Source organism: Podarcis melisellensis, assembly GCF_964234715.1.
Source record: "Podarcis melisellensis genome assembly, chromosome: 9".
NCBI lineage: Eukaryota > Metazoa > Chordata > Lepidosauria > Squamata > Lacertidae > Podarcis > Podarcis melisellensis.
The window spans coordinates 30,229,031-30,247,892 of NC_138541.1; the positions used below are offsets into that span (position 1 = coordinate 30,229,031).

Here is an 18,862-nt window from a genome sequence, read left to right on the forward strand (position 1 = left end):
AGAAGGAAAGAGAAGGGGAATATGTTTCAGCCAAAACTAACAAACATCCAGCTACCCCTCATTCCACATTCTCTGGTTTTGAGCTTTTCCACTGAAAAGAGCCCCATAAGTCAAGAATGTTAAAATTACCAGGAAGACTGTGCACACACAACTCATCACAAATCCTGGCCTAGCTATAACCACATGTTACAGTGTGCAAGTATGCGTACCAGTTCATCATAATCTTTCAGAACCGGGGGAGGAAGAGGAGGGGGAAATGTCACAAACTGATCTATACATTTGCACACGCAGAGGTACAACAAAAGAAGTTTCTGCGCTATGGCTCCTGTGAGAATTGCGTTTCCTGAGGGTTGTAAAGGCAACACACTTTAAAATGCACTGTCTTAACATTGTTCTCTACTGCCTCCTCCCTCCCTCCCACCTTTCGACTCTCACAGCTACCACATGTGATGGAAAAAGTCCAAGCCAAACACTCTTACCAGAGCATGCTATAAGACAGATGACTAGGCCTCAGGCTTGGCCACTACAATGCTGTTCTATTCTGTATTTATTTTTGTAGTTCAAAGACCTGGCAGCAGCCCATCTGATGCCTGCCACAGGGACTGGTACACTTGTTATTACTGCGGTGAAAATTTCAAGCCTACAGTCAGTGTGTGTGAGAGTGTGTATGTGTAAACACACTCACACACTTCAGTAATGTGCCAGCCACCAAGACAGAAAATGTACTAATAGCAAGAGGGTTATTTGAATTAAGCCAGCTTCCATTGATGATAGGCTGCCAACTGGTGGACCTTTCGTTAATCACAGCAACCCTGTGAAAGAGGTTTGTTTTCTCCTTATCTTAGGTCACTCAGCAGCCCAGCAATAAGCGATCTTCATAAAGCATTCTTTATTTGTTTCCAAAGGTGACATGCCTTTCCCCCACATTACTTACAAAAGCAAGTTATCATCACGTATCACTATCATTTTCATGCACTTTCTTTCTTTTTAAAAAAGTGATGCTATGCAATGCACTAGATTTTTTAAAAGTCAAATTAGTATATAGCATAATTAATCAGCATAGTGATTTTCCTGCCATACATGTTCAATGTAGTCCCATATATTATTTCATTCTCCGAGATAACTGATTTAGCCTAAAGAACATTTTGGGTGCAACCCAGAAAAAAAAATCAAATATATTAAAGTCTCATTAAAAGAAATCTGAAATAATTGATTTTAATGGGGCTACAGTATATTATGTAACTTCTACTGTGTCGTGCCCTTTGCAATAAACATTAAATTATTACAGAAGAACAAAAGCTACATATGATATGAAAATGTGGCTCAGAAAAAGCCATATCTAGCCTAGTTTAGCATCAAAATAAAATTCTGGGAGAGGTGCATTCTCTCACCTTCAGCTACTTCAGCTTTTATTAAAGAGGAATTGACTTGACTCCAGTTTCATTTAGATATCAAAACAGTCCCAAGATTTGTGGTGTATTTCTTGTATTTCTTTCAAGAAATGTTTGCTAGCATCAGAGTCAGAGCCAAACTGATTAGGGCTCCAGGCAGCACCAGAAAGATTCATGTCTGTGAGTGAAAGTTCACAGAACAATGCTGCCATGCTGAAAGGGGGGTTGGCTGCTCTACTGAGCTCTGACAGGGCATTGTGGGGGGCAGCCTCAACCATGGTAAAGGTCCATGCTGTACATGCAGAAAGCACAGGTGGATGAAAGCTACCACCAGTGGTTTCCTTCCCCTAGTGCCCAAGGGAAGCACCCCAAATGGAGCATTTCTTGGGTGAGGAATGAGTGGAACTGGTGCAGCCAAGGCATAGCTGTGAAGTGTCCCTTATTTGGCGGGACAGTCCCTTATCCCAGCGCCATGTCCCGCTGCTGTCCCTTATTGATGAGGCTTCATTTGGCTGCTGGCTGGGCTTTCTGCCTTTGGCTCAGAGGGGCTCAGAAGTTGAACATACCTGTGCCCAGAAAATCCCTTATTTTGGCTTCTGATCCCTTATTTTCAAGGCTGCTGGTCCCTTATTTTCAAATCTGTAAGTTGACAGCTATGAGCCAAGGATCCACTGGATCATAAACTGGCCCAGCTACCAGCAACGGGACTGATCTGAGAGTTTCTGCTGTTCCAGTTTGGAACAAGCAAAACATGGAATGAAACCGTTTTGCCTGCTGTGAAGTGCTCCTTGCAACTCCACTGCTCCCAGGTGGAAAGTACGACTGCTCCTTTTGTGCCTTATCCCTTAAGCTACTTTGTATACGATTATACATACTTCCTTGCCAATTTATTTAATCAAAATATACGGCAACCCAAAGAGAGGTTTCTTCAAAATGAAATGTCTGACTTGTATATTATTAGAATAATAAAAAACCCTTCCACTGTATGATATTGGTTTTCTTCTTTTGACTGGGCAGCATTTAATATGCTTACTATCGCTGGATTTCATCTTGTTTTAGAAATCACTTGCAGCCAACCTGCAAAATAAATTTAATTTTGATTTATTTTTCCTCCTAAAAGATGTTTCTATGGATAATCTTGAAATAATAGGAAAAGAACAGTGGGCAGTTTTATGCTGTAAGGAACATTTTTAAAGAACATTTGTATGTTTATATATGGTCATTTACACATACATTTCTGCTCAGGATAAATTAAGAAATGATTGACATCTTAGTAGTATAAATGTGGTTTTCAAAATGCTCTTCAAATATTAAGAAGCGAATTGCATTTTTACCAGCCTTAATGTAACAGAAACAAACATGTTACATATACTTACCCAATAAACTTATTAAATGTTTACTTATTAAATCCAGTCCTGGTGGAAATTATACGCAGAAAGACTATGAATCTGTGATTTCTGTTTTGTAAATGAGCTATCCCCATTATCTAAAATCTGTCATTTTTTTGAGACAATGGAAATGTTCATCCTCTCCAGACTGTATACAAATATAGAGGGAGGAATTAAAAAAACGAGTAGCTAATAATTATCAAAAAAATAAACAGATCAATATTCATTCTTTGTTCAATGGGATTTAATCCCAAATAAGTATTTATAGGTTTATGACATAGGTCTAAAAATGGGTTGCATCTGTATGTTGCAAAGGAAAATTTCCTTCCAATGAAAAAAACATCTTCAAAAAAGCATTTTTCAGCAGGATCTGAGCAGGGGAGGAAAGTTAAGCTTGCCTTCCCTACCTGCTGTGATCCCAATTTTTATTAGACACACAATCAGCTGCTATTTCCAGTATTTAAAATATGTCTATTCAATGTAAAAAAACAAACAAAAAACATTTAACATCATATCTGGTTTGCTCAAGAATGTAAAAAGAAAAGTGGCATAAGACATTTCCAATTATATTCTAACCATTACCTCTTTCTATGACACATCAACTGGCTGTCCTGGCCCAGATTACTGACAAGTACCGGTAATCTGGTTGACAAAGGAACCACCAGCTGGATACAACGATGCTCATTCCTACTTCCTGTGAAGCTTCGTTCTGGAAATCCAAGATAAATAGAAGGGTAAAGGTTTTTTTATTTAGGAACATAAGACAAGCTATACTGGATTATGCCACAATCCCATCTAGTCCACCTCTCTTTTCTCACTGTGGCCAACCAGATGTCTATGGGAAACCCACAAAGAGAAACCAAGAATGACAATGTTCTTCCCACTTGTGATTACCAGCAACTGATATTCAGTGACATACTCCAAAAGTGGGGATAAAAAACTTAGCCATTGTGGCTATTAGCCACTGAAAGCTTTATTCTCCATGAATTTGTCTAATCCTTATTTAAACTCAACCAACTTGGTGGTCATCACTACATCTTCTGGGAGCGAATTTCATAGCTTAACCATGTATAGCATGAAGTACTGCTTTCTTATGCCTGTTCAGCTTCTTCAGATGGTTCTTGATTTCTAGTATTATGAGAGAGGGACAAATCCATGCTTAGCAGATGATATAACTGAAATAAAAATCAGAAGTGGAATCATCAGCTAATCGTTACTGATTTTCCTCATTGTTGTTTTTCTTTCTCTTTTGTTCCTTTCTTTCCCAGCCTTTAAAAGTTTTCTGCAAACTAAAGGTGTATTTATGGTATATTCATAGTACTTGTGGTGATTGGTGGGGTGTGTGTCTTTTTCAGAACAAAGCCACATTATGTTAGACTGAGCAGGGTCCATGCAGAGTTATTAAAAGAAAGATGGGAGGTGGGGGTGAGGGAACATTCACTTTGCTTGAACAATATCTTGTGACAGCATATGAAATTCATACAGAAAACAAAGCACAAATTAGCAGCTCATCAGCATCTGTGAAGCCACACAAAGTACGGAAAACATATTCATTAAAAAAATGTGCATCAAATAGATGTGTGGCTCTACACCTGGTTGAAAATTCATAACTAAAGAATAATGAGTGGCTTGATATAATATCCAGTAAATTTCAGTGGGTTCCAGTATATATTACATACAGAACTCTTTCCTCAAGGCCAGAAAAAGGAAACACACTCCTAAAATTTGCAAATGGCAAAATAATAGGGAAGTCTGAGAAAAGGCTTCAGATAGGACAAGCTTCAAATAGGAAGAAAAATGTAAAGAGAAAATCTGTATGTTGAAAAAAGTATTTCAATTTAAGCTTTATTAATTAATTTCACAGGATGACCCTAATTGTTGATATTTTGAAATTTTCTTTATTCACTCTGAAAATATAATTCATACTTTTATTTAAATCTCTCTTTTTCTTCCCACCCCTCTCTAGTATGGTCCCATTAAGTTTAGTTTGACTTACTCCATTGTGCATAGGATAGCCATTTGGTCATTCAAACTCTTACTATGCTTAATTTTGTAAATCTCTAACACATGTGCAGATAGAGAGAAAACGCTCCAACTCCAGTGCCCAACCCTGCTGGAAGAGGTTACCTTACCAGGGCCGAAAGGCTTCTGGCTCAGACTGCAACCCCATTACTATGGAGGAAATAAGATGAGGTTAAATTATAAATCAGACTTGAGGATATTTATAGAAAATTGTTTCCCTATATTTGTTTGGATCTTGTGATAATTGCTGGCATCCATCAGAAGAAGTACCGTAATGGAGCAAAACAAGCAACAGTTGTAACAGTGAGTTGCTAGAACAGAAGGTGTGTCCTTGTGCAGTTATTTTACTATGACCCCAAGATTTTAAAAAATGCCAGTTCAGACCCCACAACAGTCATACCCAGAAACAAACGTGTCTTATTTTCTCCTTATTTTTTTATTGAATTCTGTGGCCTATTTTGTTGCCCATTCACACAGTTAGGATGAGAAAGCTTTATGGTGCTATTCACTGTCTGCTTGGAATATAAGCATCCAGAATAATTAGGTGCCATATGCAAACCCATAACTCCTAATTATGAATAAATATTATTAAATTCTTGGTATCTGAAGAAGTGTGCATGCACACGAAAGCTCATACCAAGAACTGACTTAGTTGGTCTTTAAGGTGCTACTGGAAGGAATTTTTTTTGTTTTGACTATGGCAGACCAACACGGCTACCTATCTGTAACTATTATTAAATTGTTAAATTATACCAAGACTCTGAACAGAAAGTGCCTCGATGAAAATTGTATGCAGGGCGGGATGAGGGGGACAGAGAGATAGCAATATTTAAATTTAGGACATTCAGGACACTGGTACCAAAAGCTGAAACTTAAGAGATAGACGAAATGTGCATGGCTACTGAAGATTAATTTAACACTGTCTGAAGACTGAAATCTGGCTAAACTAGGACATAAATGTAAAACAGAGTGTTGTTTTTGGCTCCTCTGTTTGCTCTTAATAATCCCATTCTACTCACCCAAAGACTCATCTAGACTTTGGTTTATATTCCCTATGGTCTGACACTGACCGAATTCACATAGTAAGAGACTTACCTAGCCATAAATATTTTAGCTGTTGTTCTGTTCAGTCTCAAACTAAAACGACTTGGAAAGGTAGGATTTGGATAGGGAAAAGGTTGACAAGAAGTAGAGAAAGTGGCAGTGCTTCCTCGTTGGGTGGGCCTCTCCTTCTCATGCAATCCTTTCATGCTAGATAAGGGCTGCTGACTTTGGATGAAAAACAGGGACAGGCCAGTTGCATCTATTAAAGATTGTTAAGATGGTCTCTTAGATCAACTGAGGCTTATTAAGTCTGGTAGCATGGCCAGAGCCACAGCTACAGCTATTCTATCTTGCTTTAATTAAAAAAACATATGCAGTTTTTCACATCATCATCATTCAGGGTGGATGTCCAAAAGTTTTCAAATGAAGTTTTGGTTGGAAATTTTTTTAAAAAATGTATACATGCTTTAAAAATCAACTTGACCCAAAATGTATGAATAGGTGAATAGTGCAAAGGCAAACATAGTTGCACACCACGCCTACCTCCAAGTAGTGTGAGATTCCAGCAGTTCCAGGCACTTTTCCAGGGTTCGTGTTTCCTTTTGGAAATGAGGCACAGTGGAGACTGCGGTGTCTTGACTCAATGGTCAGCCAAGGTCACAGCTGGCTTCTGCTATATGATCAGAAATGATGGTGGAGGGGGAGGAGTCCACAGACAGACTGACAAGAGATATGCAGAAGTTTGAGTTGTTAAAAGCAGGGCTTTTGTTCAGCCCGAACTCACTGTAACTCAGTTCTGGCCCCTCTCGGGTGGACACCATTGCCATTCTATGAGAAGAAGGGAGGTGTTCATGATGAGTTCCAGCACCTCTTTTTCTAGAAAAATATCACTACAGTCATACCTCGGGTTGAATGTGCTTCAGGTTAAATGCTTTCAGGTTGTGTGCTCCGTGGCAACCTGGAAGTAACGGAGCACGTTACTTCTGGGTTTCGCCGCTCGCGCATGCGCAGACGCTCAAAATTACGTCACGGGCATGCGCGGAAGCGGCAAAACACGACCCACACATACGCAGATGCGCCGTCGTGTCTTATGTTCCATTCAGGATGCAAAAGGGGCTCTGGAACGGATCCTGTTCGCATCCTGAGATACCACTGTAATTGAAAGTTACCATGTTGCGGAATGGTGCCTCTTTTTGAGATTACCAACATTACTAATACCTTTGCCTTAAAAGAAAAATATATCTTATTAAATCATCTCAGTATCCACAATATTTTAGGCACAAATAAAAGAGAAAGAAACCCATATTGTTGCTGGTGGCAACCTTCCAAAATGGGTCATCTTTTCATAACCCAACATGAAATGCAAGCATATAATAGTATTTTGTTACATATTTTTCAGACATATGACTAAGGGTGGGGCTTCTATTGATTTAGCCTATGGCTGGTATTTCATTAAGTGTTATAACAGCATAACAAGATTCTCACGTTTATTCAAAATTAACCTGTGGCTAGCACCAATTTAATACATTATAAAAGCAAAAAATATTGTACCTGTAGATAAAGCTTTATGATATTTGTGAGCTAAAGCCCCTATCAGATTTTAAATGACAAATTCTGCATTTTCTCAATAAAATATCTATTGCCTCCACCAAATGCATTTTTCACTTTGGCAAAACCTTTGTATTTTTAGATCATCTTGACTGAAATGGAAAACTATGATATAGTCAAGAAGCAAGCAATTCATGTGAGGTCTTCTAGGTAATTTTCCTGTGGTTTTCCTGTGAATGTTACAATAAATCATAGTTCTAATAAAAAAAGCATTGAATATGCATTTGCAGATGGGAAAAAGACTATGCACAATAGAACAAGCCATTGTGTGTACACATGTGCTCTATGTACAAGTTTGTAAGAATAAAACAAGACTGTATGTAACCTTTGGTAGTAAAAGCCAACCCTTATGTGGTTCAATATCTCAAAGACCACCTTTGCCAAATGAATAAATCTGGGCATAGAGGCAGATTTAGGGGAGCACAACTGGTTCGGTTGCACTGGGTGCAGAGCCTCAAAGATGATATACAACTGTGATGTAGAATGGCAGGCAAGAGGTGGGCACATTGAATTTTTGTGTCGCATAGGGCACTACTGAAATTTGAGACCCCAAGGTCTGCCACTGCTGACGTGGTGGATGCTAGTGGTGCTGTCGTCTAAACCACCGGGCGTCTTGGGCTTGCTGATCAGAAAGTTGGCAGTTCAATGGGGTGCGCCCCAATCATTCTGTCCCAGCTTCTGCCAACCTAGATATTCGAAAGCACACCAGTGCAAGTAAATAAATAGGTACTGCTGTGGCAGGAAGTTAAACGGAATTTTCGTGTGCTCTGGCTTCCATTACAGTGTTCTGTTGCAACAGAAGTGGTTTAGTCATACTGGCCACATGACCCAGAAGGCTCTCTGTGGACAAACGCTGTGTGCTGGTCTCAGGGGAAAGGTTACCGCTGGCATAGTCAAAGTCTGGTCCTGGGTCACTAGCCTGGAAACAGTTCACAAGGAGCGAGGCGAGGTCCGAAGCAGAAGCCGGGCGGGGACAGGAACACTGGAGGGTCAGGTCTGGGTCCGGGCAGGAACAGGTACTCAACAACGACTTTGCTCCTGCAACCTGGGACCGGGCTGACTGGCCTTTATCTCCTCTGAGACCAGGGGTGGTCTCAGCCCCCAGGAGACCCACCTCTCCTGGCCTTAAGGTGAGCACTCCTCCTGGGAGAAACCAGTTCCCTTCACCTCTCTGCCCTGAGCCTCTGCAGTTCAGGAGAGGCTGAAGGGTTACTGGGCCCAGGGGGAGACTCACCTGTAGGCACTGAGTCCTCAACCACCTCTGGAGCCAGAGTGGATTCACCTGGTGCCTGCTCCTGAGGATCCGGCACAGGTGCAGGCGCTTCAGAATCAAGGCCCTGCCCCAGTTCAGCCGGCCCTGGAGTCGGGGACTCCTGTGCAGGCTGGGATTCCTCCGGTTCAGCCTCTGAATTGGATTCCCAGGCCATCACACGCTGGCTGAAGCCCCTTTCCATGGGCTCTTTCCATAGGAGCCAGTGCCTAAGGACCGTGGGGGCTTCGGCCCCAGCAATAAAATATTTGAGAGGGCTAGGCCTCCACAAAGTTAATGGGCATTCCCATTCAAATGGTCTGTGTGCACTGCATCATGTGATTGATTATGCGGGGTGAGGCTTACCTGAGCCCCTGCAATATTTTATTCAAGTTGGCACACCTGGCTCTTTCCAATGGAGGTGCAGTGAGTGGCGAACCAAGCCCATGATGTGGATGTGGACCCACATCCATGATGTGGATAAAAATTGAATTACTTGGGTCTGCCTGCCTTTGACTCTGCTCCAGCTACTGTTGGCCTCCTTGCTTCTGCCCTACCAGTCCCAATAAACACTAGTCACCACAGCCTCAGCATGTGAGAGCCACTCATGGGGTGGGGGAAACTTAGTTGTCTTTTCTTCTAGAAAATTGTGCCAAAATGTCTGGCAAGGGGAAAAAAGGATTAGTGAACAGAAATCCATGGGCTTTTTCTCATTGTTTAAATGGAACATTTATGATATTGGGTCAGCTGACTCTATCCTTTTAAATCTGTCCTTTTGCTCTCTGATGTTTATTACCCTAATCCTCTATCAGCTTTTTATCTCCTATTCTTTTCTATTTGGGATAATTTCTGCAATGATCATCTAAATTTTACTTTAATTTCAGTTCTACTTTTTTTTAAAAAAGAGCAAGACAAATGCACTCTTCAGTGAGATAAGTCCCCCCCGCCCCCAGTCCATGTGATCACTCATTGCTATAGGGTTTTATGCTGGAATGAAGGCCAATTCTTCAAACAATGATTTTTTCCCTCCACCTACCTTGAGTTCACAAAGAAAGCTTACTATTCCATAAATTTACCTAAATCCATTATTAATAGCAAACATCTGGTTAAAAATTGAGTTAACGTCCTTGGAAAAGGTTTGGAGATGCGTATTGTTTAGCATTACATTATGGGTTTAAAATTATACCAGATGAAACCGCATGAACCAATTTTTAAAACTATCTCTTAATTTTTTTCTGTATAATGTGACCAAACTTTTTTTAAAGATAAAATAAATTGCAAACAAATGATAATTACAAAGCAAATAATAGTTACAATATTTTGATACAATATCTACCCTGGTGCATGCAATCATTATTACCATTAATTAAAAACGTATGTGGCACATATGAGATATAGTGGACATTTACTAAATCAGGCCCCTATCGCAACATGGGGCAAAGTTATCATACTGAATATATATATCTGTATTTTTAAAACCCACTTTTATCTTAGTTGCTAAGAACAATCCATCAGAAATGCTTTACTCTTTTAATTTAGGAATATTACAAGTGTGGCCTGCCACAGCAATAGTAGATAGGTACTCTCTCAGACCCAATGATTATTGGAAGTGCATTTTAGACAGAAATGCACCTAGTCCATTTACACCTACCCACCCAGATAATGATTCACTCTCTGGTTTCTACCATCAGCTATAGATTCTTCTCATCATCATACACACAATCACAAATATAAACATGCATATTAACTCTTATCAAACACACACACCACACAAGCATACAGAGGATGCTTTTTGGGGGAAATCAATAAATAAGATTTTAGAAAACATGCAGAGGATGCTTTCATATTCACTATTTTAGGTGGGATTCTGTCATATTCCAGCAAATTCAAGTTGCACAATTGAAGCTGATAGTTCTTGGGCAACAAAACCATTCCCTGACCCCAAACTGGATGTTTTGTTGTAAGGAAAATGAAGAGGACATGCGATAGAAAGTGTGGGACAGTATTTGTTGAAAGCAACTTTTCTTCCTGCATACAAATAAGGAGAATGGTCATCAAATAGCTGACGCTGACTGCTGAATCAAGAGGCTACTGTATCAGACTCAGATACACATTGGCGACTGTCATTCTAATCAGTTGTTAGTCGCACAGTTGTCAGGAACGCTGTGGGATGGCTGTTGGTGTTGGCATGCTGACTTGCTTCCACTGTACTTGATTCAGCCTGAGACAAGAAGTATATAGGATCAAGACTATTATATGCTGGCATAGTGGTCTGTAAAACGATCAGGAAAATATAACCTCATCTATATGAAGTTTTTAAAAAAGGAGAGCTGGGTTATTTTAATTTAGAAATAAATAAAATGACTAAGATGGGGATATGATAAATGCTCTTGCACAGCTTCTATTCATTACAATGAGGCTTGCACTGATGGATTGTGCCCCATGTCATTAACAATTTATACGGTAAGCAGTCACTTGTAGTAGAATGGAACAGAGGAGTCAGAAGCTGTATTTATATAATATAGTGGAAACTCTTTTATTAATAGAGCTCCCTTTGCCAAATGGAAACTCCTCTTTTGAAAGCTGTTTACAATCTTTTCCAAAGCTACTTAATGCTGCTTTTTTATCATGGCTAGAATTACACAGCTTTTGCTAAATGGAAAGTCTGGTTTTAAACATCTTCCATTTTGTTTGGTAGAATGTCTCATGTATAATCCAACAGCTTCTGCTCAATGAAGTGTCTTTAGACCTAATGCCCGTGGCCTTTACCACAATAGATCTAGACAGATGGATAGGGAGACCAGCAGATGACAGATAAATGATGGATAGAAACCCATACAGAGAGACACACAAACGATCAAATGCACATAAACAGCAGCAAAAGTGTACTTACATTAGCCTTTGCTTTTGTTCTGACAATCGCTTCTAAACTTATATTGCATAAGGAGAAGATGGTGTTAACTACATTATTATTGTTGTTGTTGTTGTTGTTGTTGTTGTTGCCTCAATCCTAGTATCAAATTATCAGTGATAATGAAGAGGAACAGCTGATGCCCAAGTGCTGGAACATTTGAAATAGCCACATAATAATTCCTGCTATCAGACTATTTTGAGACCTGTCCCTTTTGAGCCATTTTCCACCAAGCGGGACTGAAATACTTTTTGTATAAACAGACAAGCTAGACTCTTTACAGTGAACCTGTCTCTCTAGTAGTGTTTGTTGGGAGGTATAGGCAAAGAGGTTGGTCACCAATGTGATGCCCCCCATATGTTGTCGGAATCCAAGAATTATTTTAATTAAATAATAATACATAATAATGCCCTGAGTTCAACCATAGAAGACCTTCTCTTAGTGCCCCTACAAGCTTGAGGTATAGTAGAAATACCACAGAAACAGTCTTCTCGGTGATGGCCCCTTGTTTTTGGAATGTGCTGCCTGAGGGAGTGCTTCAACACTAGGCATTCCCTTTTTTCTCCTCCCAAGCTTTTAAACCCACTGCTTTTAAACTTCCTGTTTTAAATTAACTGTTTCTATAGTTTTTAATGTGTTTTTCTTCTGTGGCTATTTAAGGTTGTCTTTACTATTTGACTTGGTTTTTAGCTTCTTTCTGTAATCTTTTGAACCTGCTTTCATACTTGCTGATGTGGGTTTTTGTTTCCTCACTCTCATTTTCTTTCCTCTCCTGTTTGTATGATGCCCAGAGAGTAACTGGGCATGTAGCAAATGTAGTTAATAAAGAAAAATACATTACAATGGAACTCTGTGCTTGGAGTTCCCAGCATAATTGTCTTTTTATAAAAAAATAACTGTGAGGACATGTGGGGTATATGTGTATAGGCCCATTATTTCTACCGCACCGGTACCAGACCTTCCAAGTGTTCCAATTTTCCAGGGATGTCCCTGATTTAGAGAAGCTGTCCCAGTTTCTGATTTGATCCCAGAATGTCCCATTTTTCCTTAGGATGTCCTTATTTTCATTGGAAAAATGTTGGAGGGTATGGTAAGATGTCTCCCTTTTCACTGGAGAAATGTTGGAGGCTATGAAGTACATGTCATAAAACTGAATATGTCCAGCTTTAATTATGATTTAGATGCTCCCACAGCAGAACAAATAAAGGAAAGAACAGTATTGATTTACAAGTATGGAATGTGTGTTGCCTAGAGGTAATTCTGCTAATGGTGAAGGAAGCTCTGAAATTATTCAAGAGACAGTGTCAATTATCAGGCTTTGGAAGGGGCAACACACCATTGCCAACAACTGAGAAAATGATAGGAGGGGAAAAACATTAAGATTGTGTCCTGGTTTCCAAAGATAGTAAATGAAGAACGTCTGGAAATGAATAAACAAATTGGAAAAAAATGTTGATTTTAGCTTCATTTGGCCCTGCCTCACATATTGCTTCTTATGTTTCTTTCAATATGCAGCCAGGTTAATTGGTAATAAGATTGTTTTAATTAAGGAAGACAACTTGTGTGTGTGTGATTATTATTCACCCTTCACCAGAAGGTTGCAAATGAGAGTTGCAGTGTCAGAAGCAGGTTTAAAAGTCAGAGTTAATATTTAGTGTAAATCATCCTTGCTTTCCCATTCCTGCTGCCCTGAAAACTCATTTAGGTAAGTTGAAAGAATTAGGGTGGTAAGAGATGGTTGTATGGTGATTCAGGACCTAGCACTACCCAGAGGGATTTTTGTCTATTTTGGTTTGGAGTGGAGTGGATTTAGTGATGTGTGCGCACGCACACACACACATGAGTCTAAATGGCACCAAATACATAGTTCCTTCAATTGCCACCAGAACCTAGGTGTGTTCCCCCTTTTGGATTACAACAGCAATGTATAGAAGTGAGAGCTGGACCATAAAGAAGGCTGATTGCCGAAGAATTGATGCTTTTGAATTATGGTGCTGGAGGAGACTCTTGAGAGTCCCATGGACTGCAAGAAGATCAAACCTATCCATTCTTAAGGAAATCAGCCCTCATTGCTGACTGGAAGGACAGATCCTGAAGCTGAGGCTCCAATACTTTGGCCACCTCATTAGAAGAGAAGACTCCCTGGAAAAGACCCTGGTATTGGGAAAGATGGAGGGCACAAGGAGAAGGGGACGACAGAGGACGAGATGATTGGACAGTGTTCTCGAAGCCACCAGCATGAGTTTGACCAAACTGTGGGAGGCAGTGGAAGACAGGAGTGCCTGGCGTGCTCTGGTCCATGGGGTCACGAAGAGTCGGACACGACTAAACGACTGAACAACAAAAATGTAAATAACAAAAATGTATTTTGCCCTACTAGTACAATGTATAGTAATATTTAGTAGACAGATAGGTGCTTGAAATTCAAAGGCAATCAACCATTCAAATAGCAGGCAAAAACAGAGATATGCATCCCATTCTATACTGATTTCCTTGGCTTCCTGACTGGTACAGCAGTCTCAGTTGATGATTGCAGAGAGTTGATCTCTGAATCGTCTCTTTTCATACCTGCAGCAGCATCCAATTGACTGACCATGTGTGTAGCAGGTGTTCTGCATGCAGAACGTCTCTGTTGTGAAATGTGAGCTGATTGTGGAGTCTTGACCACACAAAGATCAGTCATTCATTTATTAATGGCAAATCAAGTTTTTATAAAGCCCACTTTAACATATATTGGTTATATTTAAATCAATCTAGTTAATTCCTCTGAAGAAGATAAGGCCACAGTCATTGGAGGAATGCATATAACTGTTTAGTCTGTGTGTTTACTGGTTTATGGGAAACCTTAGCTGCGCACAAACATAGCAGTCTTTAATGTTAGGGAGGAATATATTTAGCCATTTTAGCAAGGAACTGTTGTTTTAATGCTTTTGCCTACAAGTTGTTGCTGTTGTTTGATTTGCATCTGGTCCAGCAACCCCTAATTCGGTAAATTCTCAAGTAAAGCTTTTATCTGGTCTCCTAAAAATACTCTGACTACTTTCAAAGAAAGCAGAACAAAAGTACTCCCTTTAAATTCCAGGCACTATTCATCAGGATGTAAGAAGAGCAAAACCAAGTCCTGTTTGAGGCACAGAACTTTGATGTCTGTAAGAGATTTCCTGCAAATCAGACTACCATGGCCAAGTGTCATTTTTAGTCCACCTTCTCTAAAATAATTGAACTTAGATGAGGAGGAATTTCTCCTTTATTCTCTTGCCTGAGTGCTTTGATGAGCCAGCTGTCTGAACATCCTCATAGACCAAACTCACCATACTGATGGACAGGCATTTATTTTATGAAGACTTTCAGCTAAGCCGCAAAATGAGGAAATTATATTTGAAGAGGAACACTGAAGTTGGTACTTTTTTGTCTCAAATTAGGATATGGATGATGAGGGGGGATGATAGAGGTTGTGATGGTGAGCTTTTGTAGCTAACTTCCAACAAGCTAACATATTTTACAGAACAAATACACTGTGAGCAGTCTGGGAAGGAATTATACACTTAACTATAGATTCCTAAAAGTGCATGAAAGCATTGGTATCTCAAGTGTTTTTTTAGAAATGGCAAGGGGGGGGGGGAGAGCTAAATATCTGAAGAGAGCAATATGATCATCCTTCCTGGTAAACATGTATCTAAGGAACTTCAACAGTCAACTCTAGTCCCAAATCTCTGCTTTTTCCATTTGCAACCACTCATGCATTTATCTTCACACTGGGAAGCTAAATCAAAAAGGCAGTCTTGGATATATGAATTAAGATTTGTGCAACCTGTGCATCCTTCCCTTGTAGGTATTCAACAATCGCTACAATTTAATCATTGTATCACAAATGTGACCATGTGAGTCATAGGTGCCCATCAAGTTTGGGTGGAAATAGGAGCAGGCCACCAAAAAAAGATGTAAAGCAAAGAAGCAAGGGATAGTGGGACAGCAAGGTTGATGGATGCACAATAAAGCATGACTGTGAGCTGGGGCAGAAGTGAGAATATACAAGGCCAAAACTGAACATGAAAACACAATGAAAGGGAAGGCTGAATAACTGTATGTGCACACAAGCTGATTTGAAAACAACAAAACAATGACTTAGATCCAGTACCATGAGAACAAGGACCAGCTCAGCCAGTCCTACAATTAGGCAGTGTGAGGCTGTTCCTCCTGAACCCCTTGGCTGTACCCTTTTGCTGAATGACAGAACTGTGTGTGCCCTATGGCTGGTTCTGCACCCCCATACCTAGCCTGATACTGTGGATGACACTATCCATTTATCAGTACTAGAGGAAGCTTCAACTGTTAGTCCAGTTAGCTTCTGTACATGGAAAAGGAGGGTGCCATTTTGTCCTCCACCTCAGTCAGCAAGATGTCTTGGGCTGGCTTTGAAGAGTAGCAAACTGGGAAAATGCCATCTTTAAAGAAGTTATATCAGATGGATCTCATCATGACATGCATCTACAAGATAATGTGCTTGTATGCACATGACTCTAAAAGGCAGAATTTATCAGTCTGATATTGGTCTCCTCACTCCAAGAGCAGAGGCCTATCGGTTTCAGTTTCTTGGCTAGCTTCCTTGTAATAAATATAGGCTTGGTGCATAATAAAAACCAGATGAGTAGCTCTCAAGCTACAGATGTCTTCTTTTTCTTGTGATTCCAGCTAAGATTGTTCTTACTCTTCATAATCTCCCACAGCTGCCAAAAATCCATCTTATCTTTGCATGAGGTGAAATTTCCATTAGCAGCTATTATGGTAGCAGGGGTCAGACATTCAGTGTCAGATGAGCTGCTAAAAAGAAAATGTAGGCAATGAAAGAACGTTTGAGCTGAGATGGAATATATTTTTTTTAAAAGGAAATCCACACAAAATTATTAAACCAAATTAACATGCATGCAATAATGTATTGACAATGTTGCTGACGCCACTGAAGGTATATCCACAAAATGGAATAATATTTCAATGGTTAAAAAAATAATAATGGAAGGTCCATAGCTCAGTGGTAGAGCACATAGCTTGCAGAAGGTCTAACATTTAATCCTTGGCATCTTCAGAGAGGATTGGACTAGGAAATAAGCTGCTTCCAGTCAACACAGACAAAGCTGAGCTACACGGGTCAAGAACATAACGCTGAAGAGCATAACGTATTCCTATTATGTTCCACTTTCAATATGTAAAAGGAGCTATCTTTTGAAATTTGCACTTCTCTGAATTTTATGGTCTATTTTTCCAAACAATGTACACAAACAGGTGTATATTAAGAGAATATATGTGTGTAAAATACCATAAAAGACATTATAATAGGCATGATAGCATGCAAATATGTGTACATTAAAATAAATTTACACAACAATTTGTGGACTTTTTAAAATAAAATAAAAATCACAAGCTGTTGCAGAAATGTGGGGAACTGACCTTAAGATTGGCAAAACGACAAACCCCAGAGAAACAAAAATTGACAAATCTGACCATCCCTAATATCCAGCAGGTGTTTCATTTTCTTTTCTGCATAAAATATCCAGTGTCAGCATTGCAAAGCATTAAATAGCTGACATGTCAAAAAGTATGAAAGAGATTTTCAAAGGAACAAGAAATGGACAGCAATCCATCTGCGAGACTTTTCCTTGACTTTGTTGGTTATGAATGACATAACATTGCTATGCCAGCAGTGCGGTGTACGTTTTCCCCCCTCAGTCACTGTATCTTCAGCAAATGATAAGTGTGAAGTGGATCTCAGTTCCATGAATGCAATTTGTGGGTTGCATTTAACTAGTAAAATATCCCAAACAGAACTTTTTGATCTTTCAGTTACAACTAGAGACATTTTCAGGAAACTATCGCTTTACGTGTTCTCATAAACTAGAAAAATGTCTGTTTTTGTTTCATTCTTGCAGTGAAAGACGACCAATAGTTACTCATTGGTTTCCTCGTGTACATTTATTGGGCTGATAAAGACTGCAAGATGTAGTGAAAGAAACTCTCGGTTTATTTTACTTTGGCAATAATAAGAGCATGTAGCCAATTTTAAAAGCCTAAATAAAGCCAGAAGAAAATAATTGGTATATCCTGATATAACCAGTACACACAGAGAGACAGACATGCTCTCTCTCTCTCTCTCTCTCTCTCTCTCTCTCTCTCTCTCTCTCTCTCTCTCCACTCATTCTTTTACAGGTACCTTCCAGAAATACAGCAAAACTTTTTTTTACTAGCCAACTGTTTTTAATTCTTTGCCTCTTATTTTTAGGGTTATTACAGCAAAAATTTCATTGGAACCATAGGAGCTTTGGTAATGGAAGTGAAGAAATAACTTATATGGTACCACAAAGATGCAATTTTTAAAAAAGAACCATTGACCAACAATGCGCCCAACTCAGATATCATGTTCCCTTCATAATTCAAGGAATATGCCTTAGAGAGTAGCTAGTGGTGAGGCATGGGTCTTGTTTAAGCAGTGGCTCTGCTCAAATTTAAATGCGCCTGCTAGTGCTACACTCTTACAGTCAACTAAAAAGAAGCTTCATATCTAACCACAGAAATCTGCTCCACCTCCACTATTCATTTTTCCATTCTGTAACAGTCCACAGGGCACATGAAAAGTACTTGACGCTTTTTCAAATCACTAGCTATAAATTTTATTTTAAAAAATATGAACAGATTTCAGTCCAGCCTGCAGAGTTGAAGTGAAGGTCATTACATGCCAGCAGTCTAAGAATGGCTGTAATTATACCTTTTTATACTATTTTTCTGGTGCTATATAGAACGCATCATAAAAACACAGGAAACATTAATCTACAGATTACTGTTATAAGCAGAAAATGTCTCCCCCCAATTAAAAATAGCCTTAACCTTTTAACATTTTTATTTAAAATAAAAACAAAAACACTTTTCCCTTTAGAAACATGCATATTTCCTTTAAATACCCATTACCTAAATGAGGGGGAGCCAAAAATCACTTAAAATACCATGCATAGGCATGTATTGATTTAGTTACATTGATTTCCATGGTAGTAAGTTGACTTAGTTGCATAGGTTTAAATTGGGTAGCAATGCAAATAAATTTTCTGTCTTACGTTTCTTCCAGTTATTGGATTGTAATAGCATTGATTGCCATCAAATTAAAAATGAAATTACAGAACTGAAAATGATGCCCCAACCTGGATGTCTATCATAGCCCAGGGGTGCTTTAGTAAAGCACACACAGGAAGAACATAAGGAATTG

At 39.4% G+C, this 18,862-nt stretch overlaps 1 long non-coding RNA gene across 1 annotated transcript in view; it reads left to right on the forward strand.

Moving 5' to 3' along the window:
- LOC309378392 overlaps nucleotides 1–18,862 on the forward strand; it is a 32,632-nt gene that overhangs the window by 1,193 nt on the left and 12,577 nt on the right. The window lies entirely within an intron of this gene.